Here is a 27,331-nt window from a genome sequence, read left to right on the forward strand (position 1 = left end):
TTTTCCCTTTTTGCATCAAATATGGAAAGGAATTACCCACTCCCTCAGCTTCACACCTTCACACGTAAATGTCTCCTTTCCCTCTCTACCACCAACTCCGTAGCCGTTCCTCAGCTTGATTACTTCCATCCCTCTCCATCTATCACCTGCACCATCTCCATCTCTCCACCAATTCCATCATCTCTGCCACTTCTATTACTGCCACTGACCTCTTCGTTTTCAGCTCCCATATCATCTTCATGGCCTCCATCACCTTGACAACCTCCACCATCTGCATCAACCCCATCACCCATACTGTCTCCATCACCTATATAAAACCTACCAATTCTATCATATATACCCTCTCCGTCATCCCAGCCAACTTTACCACCCACAATTTTGTCATCCCACCATCTCTAACTATTTCTGCCATCTCTGTCCCTGTCTACCACGTGGTCAGTCCCTACCACTAGTATCAACACTTGACCAAATACCTCCATCTCCATCTGGAAAAATGCAATCATCTCTACCCTGTATATATCTCCATCATTACCACTCCATCACCTTGACCATTTCACGCCCTCAATTCTGCCACCTCCACCACCTTTGTCACCTGCTCTGCCTCTACTGCTTCTTCCACCATGGGCTCCTTCGTCTCTTTTTTTATATGTCGCCTACCCCTCCTCACCTATTCTACCACCCACACTGAGGACAAGTCACCCATCCTCACCACGACTTCCACAACTGCTCCTACCACCTCCTCTACCTACGGCACTGCCACCACCACCACCATCAGTGTCTCCTTCTGTCTGACTTCTACGCCCTCATTCACTCCTGGTATCATTTCCACCACCTCCATCTCCTCCATCATTGCCTCCATCACCAGCTGACCACTAGGCATGGCTCCATCAAGCCTACCAAGAACTCTTAGTAACAAAATCCAGCCAGATAGAAGAAGAAGACAGGAGAAGGCATGCAAATGAGCTATGGTGAATTTGTGGAGGCCAGAGGACAAACTTTTGGAATCTGCCCTATCCTCCTGCCTCTAGGTGGATTCCAGGGATTGAACTAGATTACCAGGTTCACACAGAAAGCTCTTTCCTCGGCTGGCTGACCCCAGCCATAAAAAATTTTCCATTCCAGACTAGCAAGTATTTCTCCACAAAGGGCTGAAGGTTTAGGAGTCTGGTGTGGTGGCTCTGAGATGGAAAGGTCATTGGAAAGATTCGAATACAGTTCTTAACTGGGCAGTAAGGAAACCCCAGGCCCACTCTAGGACAAGCCTATACCCTCACTGGTGGTCCTCCAACAAATCAGGCCTGTTCATGCCTCCAAGCCTACGCAGGTTATCTCCTTCACCTCTTGGTTGGTTGAGCCCTCTCCCTGGCAGCCTCTTTTGAGCTCCAGTCTCAAGCAGCAGGACTGTGTGTGTCAGGTAGACAGGGCTCCCTGAGGGCAAAGGCATCTGTGTGGTCATCAACAGGCAGTACTGCGGAAATACTGGGCCCAGAACGGTCAAGCCTCCTCAGCGACCAGATGTCCCTTTTCAGCCACCTCCAAGAGGTGATGGCTGCTTAGACAGCCATCCATACTCTGCGCCGGTGGTTCTGACTTCGGCTTTCCCAGAAGTGTTGGCAGTTGCTCTGGTTCTGTGAGTCTGATGAGGACCCAGAAATGTGCATCTCACGCACATTCCCTGAGTTGTGGTGGTGGAGAGCCTCAGCGGGTCTTCCTCATAGCCAGGGCGCTTTGTTATGGTGACTGTATAATTTAATTTCTCTTCTGTCCTCAGTGACCTCCTCATCTGAGCTCCATGAGAACAAGAACTTGTAGCCATCCAGATATCCCGTGTGGTCAGCACAGAGCCTAGCCCAAACTGAATGAACATGCAAATCTGAAAAGAAAGGGATAGATGGTCTCTGTCCCTAAGCCTGGTACAGCTCCTTAGGTCTCCTTGGCACTGGGACCCTCGATCTCTGACAGCACACACAAAAAAAAGCCTTCCTTTGGGGATTGGGAGGAAACGTCTAGGAGGGGCAGAGGTATGGCCCTGGAGCCCTGAGCTGGAGGGGACCCACCTGGCTTATTTTATCTGACTTATAAGCTGTTCCATTTTGTTTGCATCAGTGTAGAACATTGGTGTCTCCCACATTTCTATCCCTCAGAGTCCTGGAGCACGCCCCTCTCTGTGCCACAGGCTGTTACTAGCTGGTAAAGCCATGCCATCTCATCATAAGCCTCACCACCGTCATTAGCAGGCATATGTTGCGCAAAGGTTGATGGGGCCTGTGTAGCCCCAGGCAGTTCCTCTAGTGGTGCACTTGGCTCCAGAGTCCTTTTGGCCTGTAGGGCTTCCTGTTCTTCCCCTCTGTCACAGGCAGGTGCTCTGAACCCCCTGCCCAGAGAGCAGTGAGGGGGGCAAGATCAGGGAAACCCCCGTGTTTAGTTCCAGATCTAAGCACTTTCTTTCTCCCCTTGTCAGCGGCACTATTTGCTTCCCACACGCTTCCATCTCTACTACCCATAAACACTGTTGTACAGCCAAGTCTGCAATCCTCCCGAAACAGCACAACTGAGTGGCATTTCTAGTTTTACTATCTTAACCGCTTTTCTCTCAACCCCCTTCATATCCACTCCTAACTTTTCTACACGTTGTGTAGTTGTTCAGTCTTTCTTCCAATCTTTTTTTTTCTTTTTCTTTTTTTTTTTAAAGCAGAATATAGGAAGACAAAGCAAAGCAAAAACAGAAAATCCCCTCTGGGAGCAATGTGGAAGAGAAGCTGTCAGCAGCAGCTGAAGTAAACCTTTTGCTCATATCCTGAGACAGTATATTCATTCCTTCGTACCCTGCTGTTTCCTCTATGGCATTAGAAACCCAGTCTCCTCCAAGCCTCTGTGGTGAAATGTTTTTCTCCATCTGCTACACTGTCCGTCTCTGTCACTTCAAACTACTACTTGCCACATGCTGAATGCCACACTTTCTTGCTCCGGGTCCCATATTTCTATCCCTCAGAGTCCTAGACCACAACCCTCTCCATGCTGCAGGCTGTTACCAGCTGGTAAAGGCCACCCCCAGAATGAGACAATTATCTAGTGTGGACAAACTATAGCCCAACTAAAATCCCACACTTGGGATTAAAACAAAAACATATTTACATAACTGATCTTACAGTGAAACTAAAACCTTCATTAAAAGAGGAGGAGGGAGGAGAAGAAAAGGAGGGAGGAGGAGCAGGAGTCAGTGCTGGCTGCAGCAGCAGCAAGCTGGAAATGATCCAGGCTGGAGATGGTCGGTTCGTATCAACAGGCCTCTTTGCAAAATCCTGGAAGACAGGCAGGGCAGCTGGTACACTCTAATACCTGAATGACTGCAGCTGCTTCTCTGCCCTCTCTAGGGTCATGTTTGTCCTGGGGAGAGGCACACTCTTCTACCCTCCCCACTTCTCTGCAAAAACATTTTGAATGGAATCTCCTCCTCCTGAGGTCTAAGCCTCTGTCCTCCATCATGGTACTTTTGGCTTGACAGAGCTCTGTTGGTGACTCCTGTTCTTTCCCAGGCTAGCCTTCTAGATCACTCTCACCACAATATTCTCAAGGCATTCCTGTGCCACCCAAACTCTTAAATACTTCAGAGGACCCTGAGGACATTCGGATGAAACAATCCTAATCCCGGGTTCCTCCTGTCCCTTGCTTCCATACAGAGACATTCTAGTCCTTTTCCATGCAAGTCTCACAAACTCTTACATTGTCAAGTTCCTTCTCACCCTGGACCAGTGTCCTGGTTTTCCAGCCTTCATTGGTCCTGTAGATTTCTCATCCTCCTCATCATAGAGCTTGGTGAGGCCAAGATGGGTTTTCCTCTTTTGAGGCAAGAGAAAGTAAAGAAAAAGCCAGCTTAGACCAGTTAGACCAGTTCCCCTAATTATTTGTTTTCTGGTTATACTCATTCTCAAAATGTGGGTGCCAGAAGGTGTTACCTGAAAATAGCTTCATCGTCAAGCAAGTCTGTGAAACGGTTGAATCATTTCCATCCTACAGAAATTCTCCACTGCGTAAAATGATAACGCATTTATTTCGTCACCAGCTATTGCATAACAAACCACCCCTGAAGCCAGCAGCTTAGAACACAGGTAAAAAGCTGTCTCCTGCTTTCCACGGGTCAGGATTCAGGGGAGACCCAGGTAAGGTGCCTGATTTGGTCTCAGACACTGCAGTCCCCTGAAGACTTGGCAAGGCACTGGAGAATCAGCACCCAAGTTACCAGTGTGGTGCCTGGGTTTCCTATGGTTGGCACTGGGTGTCCTCAGAGTAAGTGATCCATGAAAAGGGGAGCCACAGTATCTCATACCCGAGTCTCAAAAACCAGACAGCATCAATTCTGCACAGTGACATAAGTCAGGTATGCGATACCTATGTGGGAGGTGTGTGAACTGAGTCTGGGCAACTCTGGAGGTCGCCTCAGAGGGGAGCTAGTGCAATTCGCTATCAATGTGCTCGTTTGAAGGCACAATCGATGAATAAAACATTCCAGGATGCTGGAATTTCATGGTGTATGCTTTGGAGGAAAACTACCAGGATGGTCGGGTGGGGAGTGAAGGTCTCAGAGGCTCATGAGTGGAGGCAACAGGTGTGCCTATCGAGAAGAGCCTAGACTGGAGACAGACTTGCAGTGACTTCCAGAGTGGGTGAAGAAGCTAGACCTTGTGTCCTGTAGTGCCTGAGACTCAAACCCTTCGTTCTAGGAAGGCAAGCACAGACCTGTGGGCCTGTACCTGATCGCTTGAGCCCTTGCCACGGACCGGCCCAGTTGGGCTCCCGCCGTCCGAGGGAGAACAAGGCTTTAGAGAGGAAGACACGGTTTCGGCGAAGAATTGACAGAGACACCTTGATGGTTTTGACTCTGCTGCAACTTTACTGAAATTAAGCTAGTATTTTTATAATGATTTCACGAAAGGCACCTTAAAATTGGCATACTTCCCAGAACATTCAGACTTTTACCAAGAATACAAAGTTTACATTTTAACTCAAAATGCAGTCAAACATAAAGCAGTACCCACGAATAATCTTAACCTAAAAACTTTTTGATCAGAGCAAACAAGGGAAAAGAAACCTCAAATATAGTTTCATTATTGCTAACCAATGAAGAGGAAAGTCAGGAGCTAAGTCAGATGCCTGCCAAAGTCCCTCTCTATATCAAAATCTAACCACACCTTTGTTAACCCTCCTCCCATATGTCTTGCTTAAGATTTATAATCTTCCTTAGGAACAAGATACTGAAGGGAGGGGGGAACTCCCACCAGCTGCACCTCTCATGCTATTATTTCTTAAGAAGGAGCCTATTATTATTTTACTATTCTTAATGCCTATTAATACTAAATCTAATTCATTACTTTTCTTAAACTTATTTTTATTAAAGCCTTTAACAATCTACTAATAATAAATTTCTTTATAAATTTAGTTGTGCTGTTTCAGGTGTCACAGAGAAAGATCAAAGAATTCATTATTCCAGCCCCAGAGCCACAACTGAAGAAGCGTAGAAATCTCAGAACACGTCTCTTTTCCAAGTGGGATGAGTTTGCCAGGGACCTTCCAGGGGGCTTATTTCTGGGGAAATCATATCCCCCGCCTTGTAGCTTATGCTACTATGGTGACACTGGCGTGGGTGTGGCATCTCCCCCTTTCTTGTTTTTTTTTTTTTTTTTTTTTTTTTTTTACTGATTCATTTATTTATTTAATTTCGTGGCACAGAGAGGGCCAAGAGCTTGAACTTAGTGGCTGGTGTATTCTAGACAATTATTTTCCACTGAATTACACCTTCAGACCTCTATCCTTTAATGCGCAGGGTTAAGTTTTGAAGTTTACTTTTTTTTAATTTTATTTTTTAATATTAGTTACAGTTTGTTAACTCTGTATCCCTGCTGTATCCCACTCCCTCTTTCCCTCCCAATCCCACCCTCCCACCCTTACCTCCTCCCTGCCCCTTTCCAAGTCCACTGATAAGAGAGAACCTCCTCCCCTTCCATCTGATACTGGCTTATCAGGTGTCTTCAGGACTGGCTGCAAAGTCCTCCTCTGTGGCCTAGCAAGGCTGCTTCTCCTGGGGGGGAGGGATGTCAAAGAGCCTGTCATCGAGTGGTTACCTTAATAAGGGGAACAGGGACTGTTTCTGACATGAACCCTTTCTTGTTTTTAAGACACAATTCAAACAAATCTTGCTCTACAGTGCAGATGGAGTGGAGCAGTAATTTAAAAAGACAAGGAAACAGGAGCACAACCAATAAAAATAATAAAATCAGGGCCCCTATCATCATTAAATAATGAATCCAATTCAAAGGATTTAAATTTTTAATTCCTGACTCTAAATCAGAAGCTAAAGAACTCAAACTTGCTTCATCCAAATGAGCCTTGCCTTTTTGTAGACTATCTAAATCATGAGTAATATCCGTATCTTTCCAAACTCCTTGTAAATGATTTTTTACCTTTTCCCATTGGTCAGAAGCATTGTATGGTAAAGGTGTAACACAAATATATGAGAAGGCAGCATGGCATCGAGTTTCCATCCTCGTTCTAATATTAACCATATCTTGTCCCAAGGCTAAAACTGCTTCCTCCAGCACATTTATCTTGGATTCTAACTTTTTATCTATAATAAATTGTTCTAAAAGGGCTAAAGAAATATTTTTATTCATCTCATTAATAAAATCTGCTGTATGTATCTCTTGAACTAACGCTGTAGTAGCAATAGCAAAGGTGGTCAAAATTGCAATTAATGCTGAAATCCCTAATATAAGTGCTGCAACAAATCTCTTAGGCCTAATCAATTCACTTATATCCCATAAGTATATCCCATAAGAAGAGCAAAAGGATAAGCAACACATGCCCTGGTTGCCAAAGGCACAGAATTTTTCCTTTTAGGCCTTTTTTGTAAAATCATATTGGCACTAGCTGCCAATCTAAACAACTCATGATGTGAAACTGTAGCATTGGTCTTAGGATCTCTAGAGACCCAAATAGGTTCCACATAACCAGGTGAAAAACATCTTTGTACTTTTTGTCCCAATCCTGGAGGGACATATCCATTGAACTTATCTGAATTATTTTTTAAATATTCAGTATAATCATAATTACCTGAAACAATTGAAAAATCCCAAACCTCCATATGGATCCCTACAGGCACATATTTAGCTGCAGCCTGAGGGAAGCCACATTCTAACCATTTAGGGGCACCTGTAAGGCTACTTTCCCAAAATTGATCTTTATCTCTAAATTTCTCTGCACAAAGAGGGAGAGGCATAAAAGGAGCCTTTTCAAAAGTTACATTATAATTAAGGTACCCCAAAGTAGAAATTTGAAGCTCCCACATTAATCTTTTATCATTTTTTCTTCTGTCTTTAACTGTCAAATCAGGAGCATCCATAAGAAAAGTTTGATAATTTATAGGCAGACAACCATACCGTGGAGATCCTTTTAGGGCAATGCAAATGGGGAGCGAATCAGTTCTGCCCTCAAAATTTAAATAAGCTGAGCTATTTATTCTTCCTTCATAATCCTGGAAACCTCCGAGAAGTTCAGTATCATTAGTTAGTACTTTCACATAATCTGGATCCATCCAACCCACAGGGTGTATAAGGGGTGGCTTTGGTACATAAGCCCAATAACTTTTACTATGCACAACAGCATTCTGACACATAAGTAATGACAATACAGCCAGAAATATAAATTCAGGGGTTTTAGGCTTTTGTTGAGCCTTCACCAATTCCTCTGCTTCTCTCATCATGTGTTTCAGTTGTGTCCATGTTGTCATATTCTTGGGCATCAACGAGAGCTTCTGCAGCTTCGCTTCCATTTTTCTCCTTTTTTGCTTTCGTCTTTTTTGTTGCCGTCTCAATATTAGCCAGCTGGATGAGTCTATCTGGGATCCAGATGGTGGAGTCGGCATCCTGTGGAAACACACATGCATTTCCAGAGGAAATTAGAGCATCCGGTCCCTTCCAGGATCCGGATAACAAATCCTTCCAATATACTTGTGGAAGCTGTTCATTTTTAAGCCCAGACCAATGTTTCATAGCAGGAGTATTGCCCTGCTCATCAGTATTTAAATGGTTTAATACAAACAATGAATGGCTCAGCAAATGACCAGGCGAGAAATAAGTGTGAGCTTGTTTAAGTCTGATAATTTGATTTTTTAATGTTTGATGTGTTCTTTCAATAATTGCCTGTCCTAGGGGATTATATGATATACCTGTCACATGCTCTATGTTCCAGCTCTGTAAGAATACTGCAAGGGCTTTTGATGTATATGCTGGAGCATTATCAGTTTTTATTCTTTTTGGACATCCCATAGTTGCAAAGCATTGGATTAGATGTTGGATGACGTCCTTAACTGCCTCTCCTGTTCTTGCTGAGGCAAATATCATATGAGAATATGTGTCCACAGTAACGTGGACATATGTTAATTTTCCAAACTCTGGCACATGAGTAACATCCATCTGCCATAGTGATAGAGCTTTAAGTCCTCTAGGATTAACCCCCATTTTTAATGGATGGTACACCTGAGGACAATCACCACATTTTTTTACAATTTGTCTTGTCTGTTCTCTTGTAATATGAAATAGCCCTTTAAGGGCTAATGCATTTTGATGATGTAAAGCATGGCTTTCTTCAGCTTCTAATATATTCATTACTATTCCTCTTGTTAAGGCATCTGCCATATAGTTTCCTTGACTTAATGGACCAGGTAATTTTGAGTGCCTTCTACTGTGGCCTATAAAATATTTTTCTGTCCTATTTTTAATTAAAATTTGTAAATCCTGAAGCAAATGAATAATTTGAGAATGCCCCGACAAAAGAGCAGTTTCTATTATGGGAAAAAGGCTAGCTATATATCTTGAATCTGTATAAAGATTAAATTTTTCTGAGAAGGTTTGAAAAGCCAAAATAACCGCTTTAATCTCTGCCTTTTGAGCAGAAGTCTGTACATCTTGTCTTACTAGCGGTTCTCTGCCTGGGACATAAACTGCAAACCTTGTTAGAGGAACCATCTGTGAAAATGCAAAGAGCGCCATCTATAGGCTGTAAAGAACATTTTCTTGGAAAAATTACCTGTTTCTTTAAAAAATTCTATTAAGGGATGTCGGGGGTAGTGATATTTAATTTGTCCTGAATAGCCCTGTAACGCTATTCCCCAGTCTTTATCTTCTATTAATAATATATCTGTTTGTTTTTTATTATATGGAACAATTATATTATGCATTTCTTTTCCAAATAATTCTTTTGATCTCATCCTTCCTTTGCTTATAATTAAGGAACACATATATGGATGGGAAACAAGCATTTTTGCTTGAGTATGGGGTAAATGCACCCATTCTAAAATTCCATTTTGCCATAAACATCCTGTAGGAGTATATGGTGTTTTGAAAATAATTAAATCCCATTCTTGATTATAAGCTATCTGTTTAACCTTTGCTTTATTTAATTGTTCTTCCACCAAGGCCAAGGCTTTAATAGCCTCAGGAGTCAAATTCCTGGGAGACTTTGGGTTAGAGTCCCCCTGTAACAACTGAAACAAAGGACTCAGTTCTCCTGTGGTCAATTTTAAATAAGGCCTGACCCAATTAATAATGCCTAATAATTTTTGGAAGTTATTTAATGTTTGTAACTTATCCAGATACCTTTTGAGAACTTATATAATCATCATAAATTAATTGACCCAAATAACTTAATGGCCTATTCTTTTGAACCTTATCTGGAGCTATAATTAAACCAAATTTAGTAAGTTGCTGAATAGTATAAGTGAGAAGCTCTTGTATAACTTCCCTGGAGAAATGGGCCAACAATATATCATCCATATAATGAATTTATATTTTTCTCTGACTTCCTTTAAAGCTTTATCTACAAACTTTTGACATAAAGTTGGACTATTTTTCATCCCTTGAGGTAAAACTTTCCAGTGATACCTCCTATATGGACGTTTTAAATTCACTGATGGAACACTAAAAGCAAATCTTTTACAGTCTTCTGGATGTAACTTAATTGTGAAAAAACAATCCTGCAAATCTATTACTGTTATCTTCCATCCCTTAGGGACTGCTACAGGAGAGGGGAGGCCAGGTTGTAATGCCCCCATATCAATCATTGCAGCATTAGCAGCTCTAAGGTCTTGTAAAAGTCTCCATTTTCCTGATTTCTTCTTAATAACAAATATTGGAGTATTCCAAGGACTATTGCTCTCTTCTATATGTCCTTTATCTAGCTGTTCTTTTACCAATTGTTCTATAGCCTGTATTTTTTCTTCCGTTAGGGGCCACTGATTGAGCCATACAGGCTCTTCTGACTTCCAATCAATTTTATCTGCATAAAGTGAGCTCTCAGTGGCCCCTATGAAAAATGCTGATCGCTTAAATTATCTGAGGTAACCAATTTTACATTCATCTTTTGCATCATATCTCTGCCCCATAAAGAAAATGGCAAGGATGGCATAACATAGGGCTGAATCATTCCTGATTTTCCCTCTAGTTCTCACTTTAACATCTGAGAACTTTGGGCCACATCAGATGCCAACCCCAGCCTTAGTAAAGAGGAAGAAGTCCTTTCACAGGGCCAAGAGGAAGGCCAATCCTTCCCTGCTATACAAGTTTTATCTGCCCCTGTATCCATAAGGCCTTGCAGATTTTTTCCATTTATTTTAACTGTCATAAATGGTCTTTCACAACCTATGTCTTGCACCCAGGCCACAACATCAGAGGAGCCAAACTGACCTTGCTGTCTTTCCTGTTTTAATATTAAACTTGGTAAATTTAAATATGGCAACGACAACAATTGAGCTATTCTTTGTCCTTTATGTAGCTGTATAGTTTCCTTTGATGGCTTTACCATTATTTTTATTTCTCCTTGAAAATCTGAATCTACTACCCCTGCAAAACCTCAAAATTTTTTTTTTGTAATTTGAACTTCAGCCAATAATTAACCCAACTGTGCCTTGAGGTAAAGTAAAACAGAGGTGGAGATTAGAGATACTCCATCCCATGATGAGAGGATTGTATCTTTATTTACTGAGAGATCCAGACCAGCACTTCCTGGAGTGGCCCTAGGCAAATCATGAATAGTAAATTCTGGAGCCTCAGGATTCACAATTTTCTTCCTCTCTTTTTGCTTCGGGGCTGAGAGGTTGCCCCTCATTTAGTTTTTTGTCTCATTCTCTGACTTTTTCTCCTTTATTTCTGTCAGAGCAGTTCCATCCTTATGGAACTTGGATCTGCATTCGCTTTTCGAATGTCTCCCCTTCTCACATCGGGGACAGATACCAGGAGTAGGACCTTTCCTTGACCTCTCCTGTTTATCTTCTCCTCGACACATCTTTTGTATGTGCCCTGTCCTTCCACATTTAAAACATGTGGGTTTGGAGGAGTCTCTTTTCCCTCCTCCATAAGTTTTCTTAACATAGGCGCTATACGTCTGACCCTTCATAGCTGCAGCATATGCCATGCCTTGCACGACTGCTGGTGAGGCATCTACACAAGCTTTTACGTAATCTTGAATAGTCCCCGTCCCTTTCAGAGGCCTAATCAGATCCTGGCATAGGGAATTTGCATTTTCCCATGCTAACTGCTTTAATAGCATTTTTGTTCCTTCGGATGGAGGTAGCATCCTATTGATTGCTTCCTCAAGTCGAGACGCAAAATCTTGATATGATTCCTCATTTGCCTGCTTAATTCCTGATAAAGTAGTTCCCTTGGTTCCAGGAGGTGGCAACTTTTTCCATGCTTGGACAGCATTTAATGTAATTGCCTCCAAGATCTCTTTTGGTATTTTTACTTGAAATTGGGGGGTAGTATATTTTCCCATACCCAGCAGCATATCCAGCCCAGGTTTTGGCCCTTTTTTCTTTGTAAATTGGGTAACAGTAATTTTTGATCTATCCTCATAATCAGTTCTCCAGAGAACATAGTCTCCAGGACTCAGGGTAGCCTTTGCAGTCTGATGTCAGTCATGTGGGGTTAACCAATTACTTGCAACCATCTCCAACACCTGCAAAGTATAAGGAGCGGAGGCCCCTAAAGTCTTCACTGCAGTTTGTAACTCTTTTAAAATTTTTAACGAGAGAGGTTTCCAAATAGGTTCCTCATCATCTATTCCTTCCACTACCGGGAAGGTGAATGTTAGATCTCTTTTTCTTCTAGCTTCTTCCACCGCTCCCTGAAAACCAACAAGTGCCAGATGTTTTCTCCTCCTGCTAACTTTATCCCTTTTTTGCTTTTTAGAGGCCAGAGCCACCAGAGGAGGGTCTTGATCATGAAAATGATCCCTTTTCTCAAAGGGCTCATATTTAGCTACCTCATCCTCCAGATCATCACCATCAGAAGAATCATCATTTTCATTTTCACTAGACGAGGAGGAGGATTCATGTTTAATATAATCAAATTTTAAAGATGGTTTATTTTTTGTTCCATAAGATTTAGTGAGCTGATTAATAGGTTTCACCTCATTCATCTGATCTAGAGACAGAGACGAGGTTTCATGAACCAGACCTTCAAAATCTGTTTCATCAGTTAATAATTCTCTCATTTGTAGCCAAAGAGGATAAGCATGATTGGGGAGTTCCCCTTCTCCATGTTCTTGTACATATTTTTTCATGTCTTTACCCACTGTTTCCAGTCAGCTAAGGTCAGGGAGCCTTCCGCCGGAACCAAGAGCTGACCTTCTTAATAAAATTAAGAAAGTCCTTTAAGACTTTTTCTGAAACTCTAAAGCCTTGACTTGCTAACATATGCTTTGAAACCGAAAGGAACATTTTTTCTTGCTTTGATTCGGACTGCACCATGTTTGATTACTCGTCTATAACTGACCTCCTTGTCAGCGGACCTGCAGTATCCTGATGAGAGCCTTACCATGCCTTGATAAAAGAAAAGAAAGAGAAGAGAAAGTTACCTGTCCCAGGTCCCTGTTCAGGCACCACCTGCCACGGACCAGCCCATTCGGGCTTTAGACAGGAAGACATGGTTTCGGCGAAGAATTGACAGACAGAGACACCTTGATGGTTTTGACTCTGCTGCAACTTTACTGAAATTAAGCTAGTATTTTTATAATGATTTCACAAAAGGCACCTTAAAATTGGCATACTTCCCAGAACATTCAGACTTTTACCAAGAATATAAAGTTTACATTTTAACTCAAAATGCAGTCAAACATAAAGCAGTACCCATGAATAATCTTGGCCTAAAAACTTTTTGATCAGAGCAAACAAAGGAAAAGAAACCTCAAATATAGTTTCATTATTGCTAACCAATGAAGAGGAAAGTCAGGAGCTAAGTCAGATGCCTGCCAAAGTCCCTCTCTATATCAAAATCTAACCACACCTTTGTTAACCCTCCTCCCATATGTCTTGCTTAAGATTTATAATCTTCCTTAGGAACAAGATACTGAAGGGAGGGGGGAACTCCCACCAGCTGCACCTCTCATGCTATTATTTCTTAAGAAGGAGCCTATTATTATTTTACTATTCTTAATGCCTATTAATACTAAATCTAATTCATTACTTTTCTTAAACTTATTTTTATTAAAGCCTTTAACAATCTACTAATAATAAATTTCTTTATAAATTTAGTTGTGCTGTTTCAGGTGTCACAGAGAAAGATCAAAGAATTCATTATTCCAGCCCCAGAGCCACAACTGAAGAAGCATAGAAATCTCAGAACACGTCTCTTTTCCAAGTGGGATGAGTTTGCCAGGGACCTTCCAGGGGGCTTATTTCTGGGGAAATCATATCCCCCGCCCTCTAGCTTATGCTACTATGGTGACACTGGCGTGGGTGTGGCAAGCCCTGTTTACTTCCTCAGTGCTTCATCAGAGATAGGCAGGGAAAGGCAAAGTTTACAGGCAGAAAGGAAGAGCTCATGTCCCAGGCTCCCTAAAACTTGGAGACCAGAAAATCTAGATGCCTGGGCCAGTCCAAGCCCTCAAGAACTCTGTCCAGCGGTATCGTGTGTGAAGATTTCCACCTTTGTGAGTCGCAATAAAACTAAGATCACTTGATGGCTCAGCTCACGAAGGCCTTGCTTTTTTCCCTGATTCTTTTGCACAATGGCTCCTGTTTGAAAGGGCCTGGCCTGGAGCTGGAGCCAGGTGCTTGAAGGAAATGAGTTTTCATCAAATGTTTACAGGGACTGTATCCGCAGACGCAGAAGAGGAAAAGAGAACGAAAGCACGGGAAGGCTAGAGGGAATGGAGAGGTGGTGGTGGGAAAGGCAAGAAGCGAGACAAGAAGGGTTAATTAAAGGCGAGCAGCTCACCTGAAAACTCAAGGATTTATCCCCTGTCACCAAAATGTCCCCACCCAATCTAACTGACCCCAACACTTTTGCCGCCTTTGGCCACAAGGTGGCACTCTTTAGATTTTCTTCCCCTGCAAAACAAACAAACAAACAAACAACAACAACAACGAAAAAAAAAAAACCAAGGAGGGAGGGAGCAAAGACAGCGCACTGCCCCAACCAAGAACAGTTTGAAAACCCACCCTATCATGCTTAAAATCTAGGACAAAGTGCCGTCTGGATGGAACTGCTTTGACTGCCAATCTTCAAGCACAGCCTGGGAACAGCCTGGAGGCCAGAGCCCAGGAGCTCCACGGAGCACAGTGCCCTGGAGTCCCTGAAACCCGACACCTAGGCGCAGAACCAGCAGAAACCAGAGTGAAATCCTTGAACTTCTTTGGACAGTTGCTTCCGGGCGTTTTCAGGGAGCCTGGGGACCTGAAAGGAGCCCAGGTGGCCTATGGCGCGTCCCTGATGTCCCAGGGACACAAGAGAGGCCAGCACTACGGCTGCAGCATGAATCGCGGGGGGTGCCCGGACGCGGGCCTGAGGGGACTCTGCATGCCAGCGCTCCTAATGGTGAGCCTCGAGGACAGGGAACCAGCTTGCTACAGGGGGAGGGGGGATTCGATCTTTATTTCATCCTGGACAAGTAAGTGCCTAGAGGATGCTGCTTGGGGCAAGACGTCCCTCAGGGCAAGACAGAGCTGGGCTCAGGTCCCCAGCTGAGGGGCATCTAGGCTGCTTTTTCTTGATGTCCCTGGTCCCAAGCTTGCAAGTCCCACCCCAGGAGGATGCAGTTGGCTCTAGCTGTCTGATTACTTCCCACCTTGAGGAGAAGGGATTACAAAAAGAGATAGAACTTTCAGGCACTTCCAAAGTTAGAGGCGAGGGCACTCTTAAAAGCCAGCCATCTCCTTTTACGAATGTCCAGCCACAAATGCAGTCTTTGTTCTCATGGCACGATGCCTGATGACCCTGGGAACTCAGTGGAAGTCCAAGCCTTGGAGTCTCTACCTCAGGGGCTCCAGCTCCAGCTTTGTAGGGACTTTGTCCTCCACCCTGCCCCCGCAGGGTGCTGAGCACCTGTCCTGCTCCCTACCCTATAGATAGATGCCAAAAATCACTGCCACTCTTCCGCCTAAGTGTTATCAACCAAAAATGATTTCAGATACTGGCCAATACCCCCAGAGCCCTTTGCCTTCAGAACTGAGCTGTAGGTGAGTTTGGGCTGTTGGCTTTTGACTGATGGGCTGCCAAGGAAGCCAGTGTGATTGGCCTCCTGACTAAAATGGACTCAAGGCCAGTTCCATACTTTCCAGATCCCCACAGGGTTTCCAAGTCGCAGTCACTCAAGTATGCTTCAGGCTCTCTGCTGAGAAGCAGCTACAACAATAAAAAGTCCCTCAAGATCCAGGCTCCTTAGCTCCCTGCCAGTGCCAGGAGAGGCGCTTGCGGTTACAGTGGTGGGCAGATGAATTTCACAGACTGGAAAGCATTTGGGTGTTGGAACGAGAGTCCTGAAAAATAAGCTGGCTGCTGGACACCAAATGTGCTTCGCACTTGCTGCTGGGGTTGGTTTTCTACAGGAAACCTGTGCTGAGCTCCAGGTTCTTCTGGATAAAGTGAGCTCTCTCTCTTGCAGATTTACAAGAAGGTGGATACTAGAATTCAGGCCTGGGCTAAGAAATGGGAACTCGTTTGTTACTTTAGCAGGTGGAAGCTGGCTTTCCTGAGTCAGGGAGACTCTGACTGTGTCTGGAACCAAAGGGGCTCCCCACTGTGCCCTTGGGAGGAGACTTTGGGGCCAGTGCTGCCCCTCAGTTAGCAGGATGCTTGCCTAGAGTGCATAAGCCCTGGGGTTGTTCCCCTGCACCATAATCTACTGTGGAGGTGGTGCATGTCTGGAAGCCCTGCAGTTGGGAGGTGGAGGGAAAGGAGCAGGAGTTCAAGGGAATCCTGGGCTCCTGGGCTCCTGGGCTCCTGGGCTCCTGGGCTCCTGGGCTCCTGGGCTCCTGGGCTCCAGGGCTACATAGTGAGTTTGAAGCTAATCTGGATTAACAATTAAGACTGCCTCAAAAGACAAGCAAACAAACAATAACAACAAAAGCCACAGCCCAACCAGTTCCAAGAGGCCCATGGGGAAACGTGAACAAGCAAAATCATCATGTCCCCAGAGGACGACCCCGGTGCTATGAACATAACCAGGTGTCCCACATCTATACCAAATCTATAATTTGAACTGAACTTTTGGTCCAATTTATAAATGAAATTTCTTCAGGTGATGAAAGGGATTAAAAAGAATCATCTCAGGATTATTTTTGAGAGGAGAAGGACTAGGTCAAAAGGTATATTTTTTTTTCTTTTGGAAAAGAATAGTGAAGTCATAATTTCTCTGCAAATACTGAAATGCACTAGAAAACAGTTTGATAAGTTCAAAGAGTATGTGGACAAAGTAGAAAAATGAGGAGGTGAACTTTTAATTTTGTTTAAATTCAATAGTCACTTATGGCCACCATATGAGTAGAGAGGACAAGAAAATACATCAGCAGAAAGCATCATGTGCTTTTAGCACAGCTAAAGGTCTTCTTTTCCATTCAATGACTCTTTATCTAAAAAAAAAAAACAGTTTGATAAGTTCAAAGAGTATGTGGACAAAGTAGAAAAATACATAAGTACCTGTGAGCACTTAAATAAGTGGGTAATGAGGTCATTATTATTTTTAGTGTTCTTTGGCAAATGGTGAGAGATATCTGTGTAGCCGCAGGCTTGTGTCTTACAGAGAATGACAGGAACACAAAAGCCAGGAAGAAGACTAGAGGGAGCTTTGCCTAGCTGAGTGCTGTGTTAGTAGTGTTCAGGGGGTGGGTGAACATAAGGGAAATGCAGTAAGCTGCAAAAGGTTCTGCAACCTAATTTACTCTCTGAAGACTGATCTTGGTATGGAAAAGCTAGTCAGAAAATAGCCTAACTTCTTAATTTCCAAAGAAAAATATGTGAAAGTTAATGCATGAACAATAGCATTCTGAATCGCTAACAATTAAAAAAATGAAAAGGCTCAAATGGGATAGTGTGCATTAAGTTGACAGAGTTTTTTAAGGCATTAGAGTGTCCAGCACTGGCCACCTGTGTCCTGTCTTGCTAGGGACAGTGTGAGCTGGTGGTCTTGTGGACTTGAACTGCATGGTAGAATTTTTTAGAAAGATAGAAGTGCTGAGTTCCTGCTGCCCAGAACAGTAGCTATTTGCCATATGTGTTCCCCATGCAAATGAGGAGGTGAACTTTTAATTTTGTTTAAATTCAATAGTCACTTATGGCCACCATATGAGTAGAGAGGACAAGAAAATACATCAGCAGAAAGCATCATGTGCTTTTAGCACAGCTAAAGGTCTTCTTTTCCATCCAATGACTCTTTATCTAAAAAAAAAAAAAAAAAAAAAAAAAAAAAAAGAGCGTTCAAAAAGGAGCCCCTTACTGCCTGTGGTAGTGCTGCTAGAGCAAAGCGCTGAGAATTACCTCAATGTCCAACAATGGGACTTAAGTAAGACATGAAGCATGCAGAGCACTGGACACCCATAGCACATTGGGCATGTTTGCAAGATATTTTAGAAGAAATATCTAATACTTATACTCTTATGTTTCCAAACATTGTGTGCATTCCACCTTTGTAAGAAGCAAGGCCAGGCTTGATGCCAACACTTGGGAGACCAAGGCCAACCTGAGCGAAGTAACTAGATCCAGTCTCAGAACAGAGCAAAACAAAACTAATAGCCCTGTGTGTGTGTTTACACTTACTGTTAGGATAGCATTCTTCCTCAGAAGCTGAGTTTTAACTTCCGATTTTCCAAATTTCTCTACAATAAACATACCAGTTTTATATTCAACAAAATGTGACCTTGAGGCTTTCCACTCTGTGTCTGCCCCTATCACAGTCCAGGAGGGCTCTGCTCTGGGCCACCTCCAAGCATGGGCCCCATTTGAAGGAACCCCCTCTCCCCTTTCTGGCTAGGTGAGGCCACAAACAAGCGAGAGTGGTGGTGGTGGGGGGGTGAAAGCAGAATTACCTGTAGCTCTTGTTCTGCCATCTCTGTGCTCTCAAACACGTTCACCTGCACAGACTTGAAAGTCCAGTTTCACCAGAGGCTGAGGCTCCAGGAAAAGGGGAACAAGTTCATTGGATCAAACATGTCACAAGAGTCAGACAATAATAAAAGACTAGTGGCCTCAGTGCCCATGCCCAGTGACCTCCCTACAATACCCGAAGAGCCTATACGAGTGAGGATGAAGCCTGGAAGTCGGTCCTACCTGGAGAACCCGCTGACTGCGGCCATCGAGCTATGATGCGCATCAGTGGGGATGAGGACAGTGCTGCTGCCTTAGGCCTTCTCTTTGACTACTGCAAGTCCCTCGAGACAGGAGAATTCTGCCTGTGAGCAAAGCAAGGGACAGCCAAGAATAAAAGAAAGTGTCTCGGCACCAGTGAAGTCCAGAGAAGCTTGAGCGGAGGGGAGATCCGAGTGCAGAAGACCATCCCAGTGAACCTCTGCCTGAGCCTAGAGCACGTGGAGAGTTCCAAGCGCGAGCAGTACAGCCTGTCCATCACGGAGAGTCTGGCCGTCATCCCCGTGTCAGGCATCACTGTGGTGAAAGCTGAGGATTTCACCCCGGTGTTCATGGCACCTCCAAGCAGACGGCGAGGAGCAGCGGGTCGTCATATTTGAACAGACTCATATGACCTGTCCTCAATAGCCAGCCACAGCTCCTATCTCAAGAATGACCAGCACAGTCCGCCTGCAGCACTTACAGTGAGAGCTTCAAAGATGGGGCCTCAGAGAAGTTTCTGAGTACTTCTGCTGGTGCTGAAGACGACCAGGCAGGGAGTGGTACATTTCAGTCCACCCTGGAAGCCACCAAATCTCTCCGTCAGAAGCAAGGGAAGGCCCCATGACCTACCTCAACAAAGGACAATTCTATGCCATAACACTCAGTGAGACTGGAGACAACAGATGCTTCTGACACCCATCAGCAAAGTCAGGAGTGAAGTCAGAAAGACAGTGAAGACAGAAACCGAGACAAACAGCTGAAATACTGGAAGTACTGGCATTCCCAGCAGCATACTGCCAAGCACAGAGGGTCCTTGACATCGCTGACTACAAGGAGAGCTTCAGTACCACTGGAAACATTGAAGAGATCACGTACTGTTTCCTTCACCTGGGATATGAACGAGGAGGCAAAGATTTTTCATCACAGTGAATTGCTTGAGTACAGATTTCTCCTTCCAGAAGGGCGTGAAAGGATTTCCTTTGATGATTCAGATTGACACATACAGTTACAACAACCGCAACAATAAAGCCGTCCACAGAGTGTACTGCCAGATGAAGGTCTTCTGAGACAAGGGAGCAGAAAGAAAACTCCGAGATGAAGAGAGAAAGTGGAATAGGAAGAAAGGGAAGGGCCAAGCCTCCAAGCCCAGCGCAACAACTCCTCTGACAGGAAGCTGGCCACCATACCTTTACAGAAGAAAAGTGACATCACGTACTTCAAAACCATGCCTGACCTGCACTCGCAGCCTGTGCTCTTCAGACCAGATGTTCACTTTGCCAACCTGCAGAGGACTGGACAGGTGTATTTCATCACAGATGATCAACGAGAAGCAGCGTCTAACGAAGAAAACGTGAAGCGAATGCTTTTGTACGTGCGGAAGGAGAGTGATGAGGTATCCAGCACCCTGATGCTGAGTTTGCCCACAGTGAAGGGCCTGACGGAAGTGCTGTCTGAGAAGTATGGGCTGCCAGTGGAGAAAAGCCCAAAGCTTCATAAGAAGAGCAAAAAGGGTGTCCTGGTGAACATGGGGGACATCATTGAACTCTATTCAAATGGGGACACCTTCATCCGCAACATGGAGAGCATGGTGGAAGGCTTCAAGATCACGCTTATGGAGATCTGAGCCCTGGCCCCAAGTCCCCTTGACAGGAGCTTCCGGTGCACTCCTTCCTGGGAGAGGTGGGCTCCCTGCCTTACAGCCTGGAGACCCATCTCCAGTGACTGTTACAAGACTGCTGAGAAGGGGCGGGGCCCAAGGCCCACCAATGGACCAACGGTCAGCTCTTTCACTTGCTCGGAGCTTAAGCCTGTGCCTCTTGGCTAATTTCTTTGAGCCTGTCAGGCCCTTATTTATTGTCCATTTTTTCCCTAAGAGCCTGGAGTCCAGGCCTTCCAGGACTCTACAAGTTACTGATAGCTCCACATGAGACCCCCAGAGTTCCCCCTTCAACACAGCTAGTACACTCATCTCAAAGAGCCTGAGGAATTGCGATGCCTTTTTTCTTACCTCTCCACATTTCTTGAGTGGATGGACAAGATGAGCTGCTTCTTGGCGCAGTCGTCATGGGTGGGGTAAAGAGGACACCCATTTTCTGGCCCTGAACCTTCAGATCATTCTGAGGAAGGTCATTTTGTTTAAATGCCTCCAGGGGATCTCAGCAAATAGCCACTGGGCCTTGTTCAGGAAGACATTCTGCTACCATGTCAGTAATAAGGAGCACAAAATGTGTTTGACAGCCATCGTCACGAGCTCTTGATTATGCCGGAGGACTTTAACCGAGATGCCACAAAAAGACAGCAAGGTACCAGAATGATTTTTGAATGCTGCTTTAATCACACAAATCACACAGATATCTAAGAATTGCATAGGACATTATACATCTTATGGGGAATACAACCTGGCCACAGGTACGGGCTCGGACACTTTGTTTCCTGCGTAGGTGTCTTCTAGGTCCCAGAACTTCACAGTTCCAGCCGGACCTCAGGCGCGTCTTCTGATGACTTGATAGGCCTCGGAGTTTCTCTGCTCCAGCCTGGCCTCAGATGCAAAGGAAGCTGTGGTTGCTTGGGAGCCACCTTCCAGAGCCAGTCTGATAAAGTGGTCATTCCAGGGCTGGTTTGTTAAAGTGGTCTGGGATTTTCAAACAGCCATTCTGGAATAGGCTGGTTATTGGTGGTCTTGCGGCTTTCTCACCTAGAGTTTAGCCTGCCGCATCCGAGTGGGCTCAGGCTCCAGTTTTTATACATTTTTCAGAGCATAGCTTTGGCTTATCACTCAATCACATGCACCAGCTGCTAATCGGCTGGCATTACCTAATTTCATTACTTAGTGCCTTAAGGGCCTTACTTTAATTCCTATACTTTATTCTAAAACATCGCTAGCCCACTATTCTTTCACATACACACCAACTGCTAATCAGCTGATATTATATAATTTCACTACTTAATGCCTTAAGGGCGCTACTTAGTTACTGTTACTCAGAATATCTTCTAATATAACCATGACAGCTCTGTTGTTTTACAAGCTCTCAATGCCTTAAGGGCATTACCCAGTCACTATCACCGAAAGTATCTTAATTTTGCTCCTGACAGCTCTCCTGTCTTACAGGCTCATTGCAGCCATGTACATAATTTGTACCTAATATTGCAGTAATATATTTTACCTGTGGTGTGTGGGCTGAAGGGGACATTGCCCTGAAGGGGACATACCTGGAGGCTCAGAGCATTCTGCTCTATCTGAGAGGAGGCTAGGAAAGAGGCCTTTAAGGTGTCATGTGACTGGTGAATGCCAAGATGGACTCTCCACTGAGCCATGCTGAGGACTTGTTTCCCCAAATGGGGCCCTCTTTCCTCAAACATGACTCTCCCTTGAGGCCATCACATTTTGTCTCCTGGTGATCTGTTGTCTCAGGGTGTCCTTTGAGCTGTTTAGGAAAGGCCGTACTGTCAGTGCCTTCTTTAGCATTGGTGTGGGACACTTTGAGGCTTATGCAAAGTTTCCGCAAGGGTTTGCACTGGGGCCCTATCCCTGGGGCCCTATCCCTGGGGCCTGCTGCAGAACTGCTTGGCATACCTGGGGATGCTGGACACTGTGGTGCTTCATAGTTTACAAACATGTCCTTCTTCTCAAGTGGCCCTTTTGCAAACCCAGCTGCAGCTTTGCGAAGTGAGCCAGCAGCTCGACTGGGCTGTGACAGCAAACATTGCTTTCTCTGGCTTCTGAAGATGGGAAGAGGTGAGGCTGTCCACCCTGGCTGTGGAAAGCGTGGGCGTTCTGGTGCTTCTGAGACTGGCTTTGAGAGGCACACTGGAGAGCTAAGGCTGTTTCCTCCTCTCCTGGCCCTTGGGAGGGCAAGAGAACACGACTTCCCTGAACAGCATGCCCCATGGTGGGCCTCAGATCTCTTTGAGAGGACAGGTTCGTAGCTTGGAGATTTGTGACCTCATGGGCTGAGCACTAATTCAGATAGTCAGGCACATCCCACCCCAAAGCCTGGATAATGGGGCAGCTTCCATGGAAAGGTCCAAATTTTTCTGTGAAGCACTTTGATGTCTTACCTTTGATGGAGGTTCTGTTCTCCGGCTCCTGCCTTCTTGCCCCACCTTCCCCTGAGGGTCAGAGCAGCCGAGGCTGACTCTAGCCCAGCTTCCCAAAGCTACAGAGGATTGAATGGGCTGGAGAGTAGGTGCTGTGACCAAGAGGATCCCAAAGAATCGCAGGGGCACCTTTCTGAGACCTCACTGGGCTCTGAATCCCTCTGTGCTGCCAAAGGTTTGTATCCTTAGCTTGGCTCTGCTTCAGTCCTCTGCTCCATCCAAGACACCACTTGCTGAACTTGCTTGGGGATCCTCTAGGGTACTAGCAGGGCTCTGATCTAAGGCAGACAAACTCAGTGTTGGAAATACATGCTCTATGCGCTTCCCATGCTACAGCACTTGGGGTTAGCTCCAAGCATGAATGGCAGACCTTAGGGTGGCTCAGGATTCCAGGGAGACAGATCTGTAGCGACCTGACAGGCTCCCAGCTCTTCTCTCTGGTTTCTGGAAAACTGCCCGTCTCCGAGGCAGAGGACCAGCCGGAGGTGGCTTTGCCTTTGTCCTGAGTCACTACGGTCCTTGTGGTAGCCAAAACAAGGGACATGAAGCCAGGACCACAAAGAGGGGTACAGCGGCAGGTCCAGGAGTGTCTGTTGGTGTACTTCCATGCATCTGTCCCTTGCTGCGTTAGCAGAGCTTTGCTGAGCATCATTTCCTGAACAAAAACACTCCAGCAAGATAGAAAAGCTTGTCTCTCCTTGTCCCTGAATTGTCCCCGAATTAAGCTCACCCAAATAAGGGAATTTTTTTTTTGTAATCCATAAAAGGTTGGGGAACACATGAAACAAGTGTTTTCATTCTACATCCCCTCATTGCTAAAATTTCCTCTGTGTTTTGAAATTGGAACCACCACCACCACCAACAAAAATATACAATGGGCTGCCATCTTGAAATCAGTTCCTAAAAGACTAAGGCATGTCCCAATGCAGAAACCTGGGTAGCATGAAATGAGTTAAAACATTTATTTTCCGTGCAACAGGAAAAGAAGGTTTGTGCCAAATTCTTTTTTTTTATTATTTTATTAATTACACTTTATTCATTTTGTATCCCCCCATAAGCCCCTCCCTCCTCCCCTCCCAATCCCACCCTCCCTCCCCTTTCTGCATGCATGACACTCCCCAAGTCCACTGATAGGGGAGGTTCTCCTCTCCTTTCTGATCTTAGTCTATCAGTTCACATCAAAAGTGGCTGCATTGTCCTCTACTGTGGCCTGGTAAGGCTGCTCCCCCCTCAGGGGGAGGTGGTCAAAGAGCAGGCCAATCAGATTATGTCAGAGGCAGTCCCTCTTCCCATTACTATGTAACCCACTTGGACACTGAACTGCCATGGGCTACATCTGTGCAGGGGTTCTAGGTTATCTCCATGAATAATCCTTGGTTGCAGTATGAGTCTCTGGGAAGTTCCCTGTGTTCAAATTTTCTTGTTCTGTTGCTCTCCTTGTGGAGACCCTGTCCTCTCCAGCTCTTACTATTTCCCACTTCTTACATAAAATTCCATTCACTCTGCCCAACAGTTGACCATCAGGCTCAGCATCTGCTATGATAGTCTGTAGGGCAGAGGCTTTCAGAGGCCCTCTGTGGTAGGTTCCTAGGTTGTTTCCTGTTTTCTTCTTCTGGCTTTCAGAAGCCCTCTGTAGAAGGTTCCTAGGTTGTTTCCTGTTTTCTTCTTCTTCTGATGTCCAGCCTCTTTGCCTTTCAGGATGGGGATTGACCGTTTTCGTTAGAGTCCTCTCTCTTGCTTAGTTTCTTTAGATGCACAGGTTTTAGTGGGTTTGTCCTATGTTGTATGTCTATATGAGTGAGTATATACAGTGTGTGTCTTTTTGCTTCTGGGACAACTCACTCAGGATGATCCTTTCCAGGTCCCACCATTTACCTGCAAATTTCATGATTTCCTTATTTTTCATTACTGAGTAATACTCCATTGTATAGATGTACCACAGTTTCTGCATCCATTCTTCAGTTGAGGGGCATCTGGGCTGTTTCCAGCTTCTGGCTATTACAAATAAAGCTGCTACAAACATGGTTGAACAAATGTCCTTTTTGTGTACTTGAGCCTCTTTTGGATAAATGCCCAGGAGTGGTATGGCTGGATCTTGGGGAAGCGCTATTCCTAGTTGTCTGAGAGAGCGCCAGATTGCTTTCCAGAGTGGTTGTACAAGTTTACATTCCCACCAGCAGTGGAGAAGGGTTCCCCTTTCTCCACAACCTCTCCAGCATGTGTTGTCACTTGAGTTTTTCATCTTGGCCGTTCTGATGGGTGTAAGGTGAAATCTCAGGGTCGTTTTGACTTACATTTCCCTAATGGCTAATGAGGTTGAGCATTTCTTTAAGTGCTTCTCTGCCATTCGATATTCCTCTCCAGAGAATTCTCTGTTTAGCTCTGTTCCCCATTTTTTAAGTGGATTACTTGGTTTGCTGCTTTTCAGCTTCTTTAGTTCTTTATATATACTGGATATGAGTCCTCTATCAGATAAAGGGTTGGTGTAGATTCTTTCCCAATCTGTAGGCAGTCACTTAGTTTTGATGATGGTGTCCTTTTTCAGTTTCATGAGATCCCATTTATTGATTGTTGCTCTTAGAGCCTGTGCTGTTGGTTTTCTGTTCAGGAAGTTTTCTCCTGTACCAATGAATTCTAGGGTATTCCCCACTTTTTTTTTTCTAGCCGATTTAATGTGTCTGGTTTTATGTTGAGGTCTTTGATCCACTTGGACTTCAGTTTTGTGCAGGGTGATAAGTATGGATCTATTTTCATTTTTCTACATGTAGACATCCAGTTGGACCAGCACCATTTGTTGAAGATGCTATCTTTTTTTCCATTGTATGGTTTTGGTGTCTTTGTCAAAGATCAGGTGTCCATAAGTGTGTGGGTTTATTTCTGGGTCCCCTGTTCGGTTCCATTGATCCACCATTCTGTTTCTATGCCAGTACCATGCAGTTTTTAAAACTGTTGCTCTATAGTACAACTTAAGATCAGGGATGGAGATACCTCCAGAAGATCTTTTATTGTAGAGGATTGTGTTAGCAATTCTGGGTTTCTTGTTATTCCATATGAAGTTGAGAATTTTTCTTTCCAGGTCTGTAAAGAATTGTGTTGGTAATTTGATGAGAATTGCATTGAATCTGTAGATTGTTTTTGGTAAGATGACCATTTTTACCATGTTAATCCTGCCAAGCCATGAGCATGGGAGATCTTTCCATCTTCTGATATCTTCTTCTAATTCTTTCTTCAGAGACTTGAAATTTTTTTCATACAAGTCTTTGACTTCCTTGGTTAGGGTTACTCCAAGGTACCTTATGTCATTTGTGGCTATTGTGAAGGGTGTTGTTTCCCTAATTTCTTTCTCAGCCCTTTTGTCTTTTGTATACAAGAGGGCTACTGATTTTTTTTAGTTAATTTTGTATCAGGCCACTTTGCTGAAGGTGTTTATCAGCTGTAGGAGTTCCCTGGTAGAGTTTTTGGGGTCACTCATGTATACTATTATATCATCTGCAAATAGTGATAATTTGACTTCTTCCTTTCCAATTTGTATCCCCTTGATCTCCTTCAACTGTCTTATTGCTCTAGCAAGGACTTCCAGAACTATGTTGTAGAGATATGGAGAGATATCCCCCAAGGAAATAGAAGCAGTCATCGAAAGTCTCCCATTCAAAAAAAGCCCAGGACCTGATGGTTTCAGCGAGAATTCTACTAGACATTCAAAAAAGAGCTAACTCCAGTTCTCTTCAAACTATTCCACAAAATCAAAACAGAAGGAACTTTACCAAACTCTTTCTATGAAGCCACAGTTACCTTGGTACCTAAACCTCACAAAGACCCAACAGAAAAAGAGAACTTCAGGCCAATCTCCCTTATGAACATTGATGCAAAAATACTCAACAAAATACTCGCAAACCGAATACAAGAACACATCAAAGATATCATCCACCATGACCAAGTAGGCTTCATCCCAGGTATGCAGGGGTGATTCAATATACGGAAATCCATCAATGTGATCCACCATATTAACAAACTGAAAGAAAAAAACTACATGATAATCTCCCTAGATGCTGAAAAAGCATTTGACAAAATCCAACATCCATTCATGTTTAAAGTATTGGAGAGATCAGGGATACAAGGCACATATCTAAACATAGTAAAGGCGATATACAGCAAACCTATAGCCAACATCAAACTGAACGGAGGAACTTAAAGCAATCCCACTGAAATCAGGGTTTGTGCCAAATTCTAATGGCCCTTTCTGAAAGACAATCAAGGGGAGACTGACTTGAGTACAATCTGCTTCCACATAAAAAAGAGTAAATATAACTGAATAGTTTTGTAAATGGGAGAGGGGAATCTATAAACCAAAAATATGCTATTTTATTTTTTGTACATTTTTAAGAAGAAAAAAATATTCACAATATGAAAAAAAACGTGACTTTGAATTCTTAAGGAATGTGGTCTGTGAACTGTGTTCTCAGTCTCTCACTATGAAGAAAGAAGCTACCCCTTCCTTTCTCATTTAATTCCTGGGCTCTGACTTCCTATTATTGTTTCTCTGCAGTATTTTTGTGCCTAATGAAAAGCGTGGTAGAGTTTCCACTTTGTGTGCATACCTCCAGCTCACCCACTACCACAGG

General features: G+C 44.1%; 1 pseudogene; it reads left to right on the top strand.

Moving 5' to 3' along the window:
- The first annotated feature begins 18,406 nt into the window (after positions 1–18,406).
- LOC110543871 (grainyhead-like protein 2 homolog) lies at positions 18,407–20,238 on the top strand (annotated as a pseudogene).
- The last annotated feature ends 7,093 nt before the right edge of the window (positions 20,239–27,331 follow it).

The sequence above is a fragment of the Meriones unguiculatus genome, chromosome 1 (assembly GCF_030254825.1).
Source record: "Meriones unguiculatus strain TT.TT164.6M chromosome 1, Bangor_MerUng_6.1, whole genome shotgun sequence".
In the NCBI taxonomy this organism is placed as follows: domain Eukaryota; kingdom Metazoa; phylum Chordata; class Mammalia; order Rodentia; family Muridae; genus Meriones; species Meriones unguiculatus.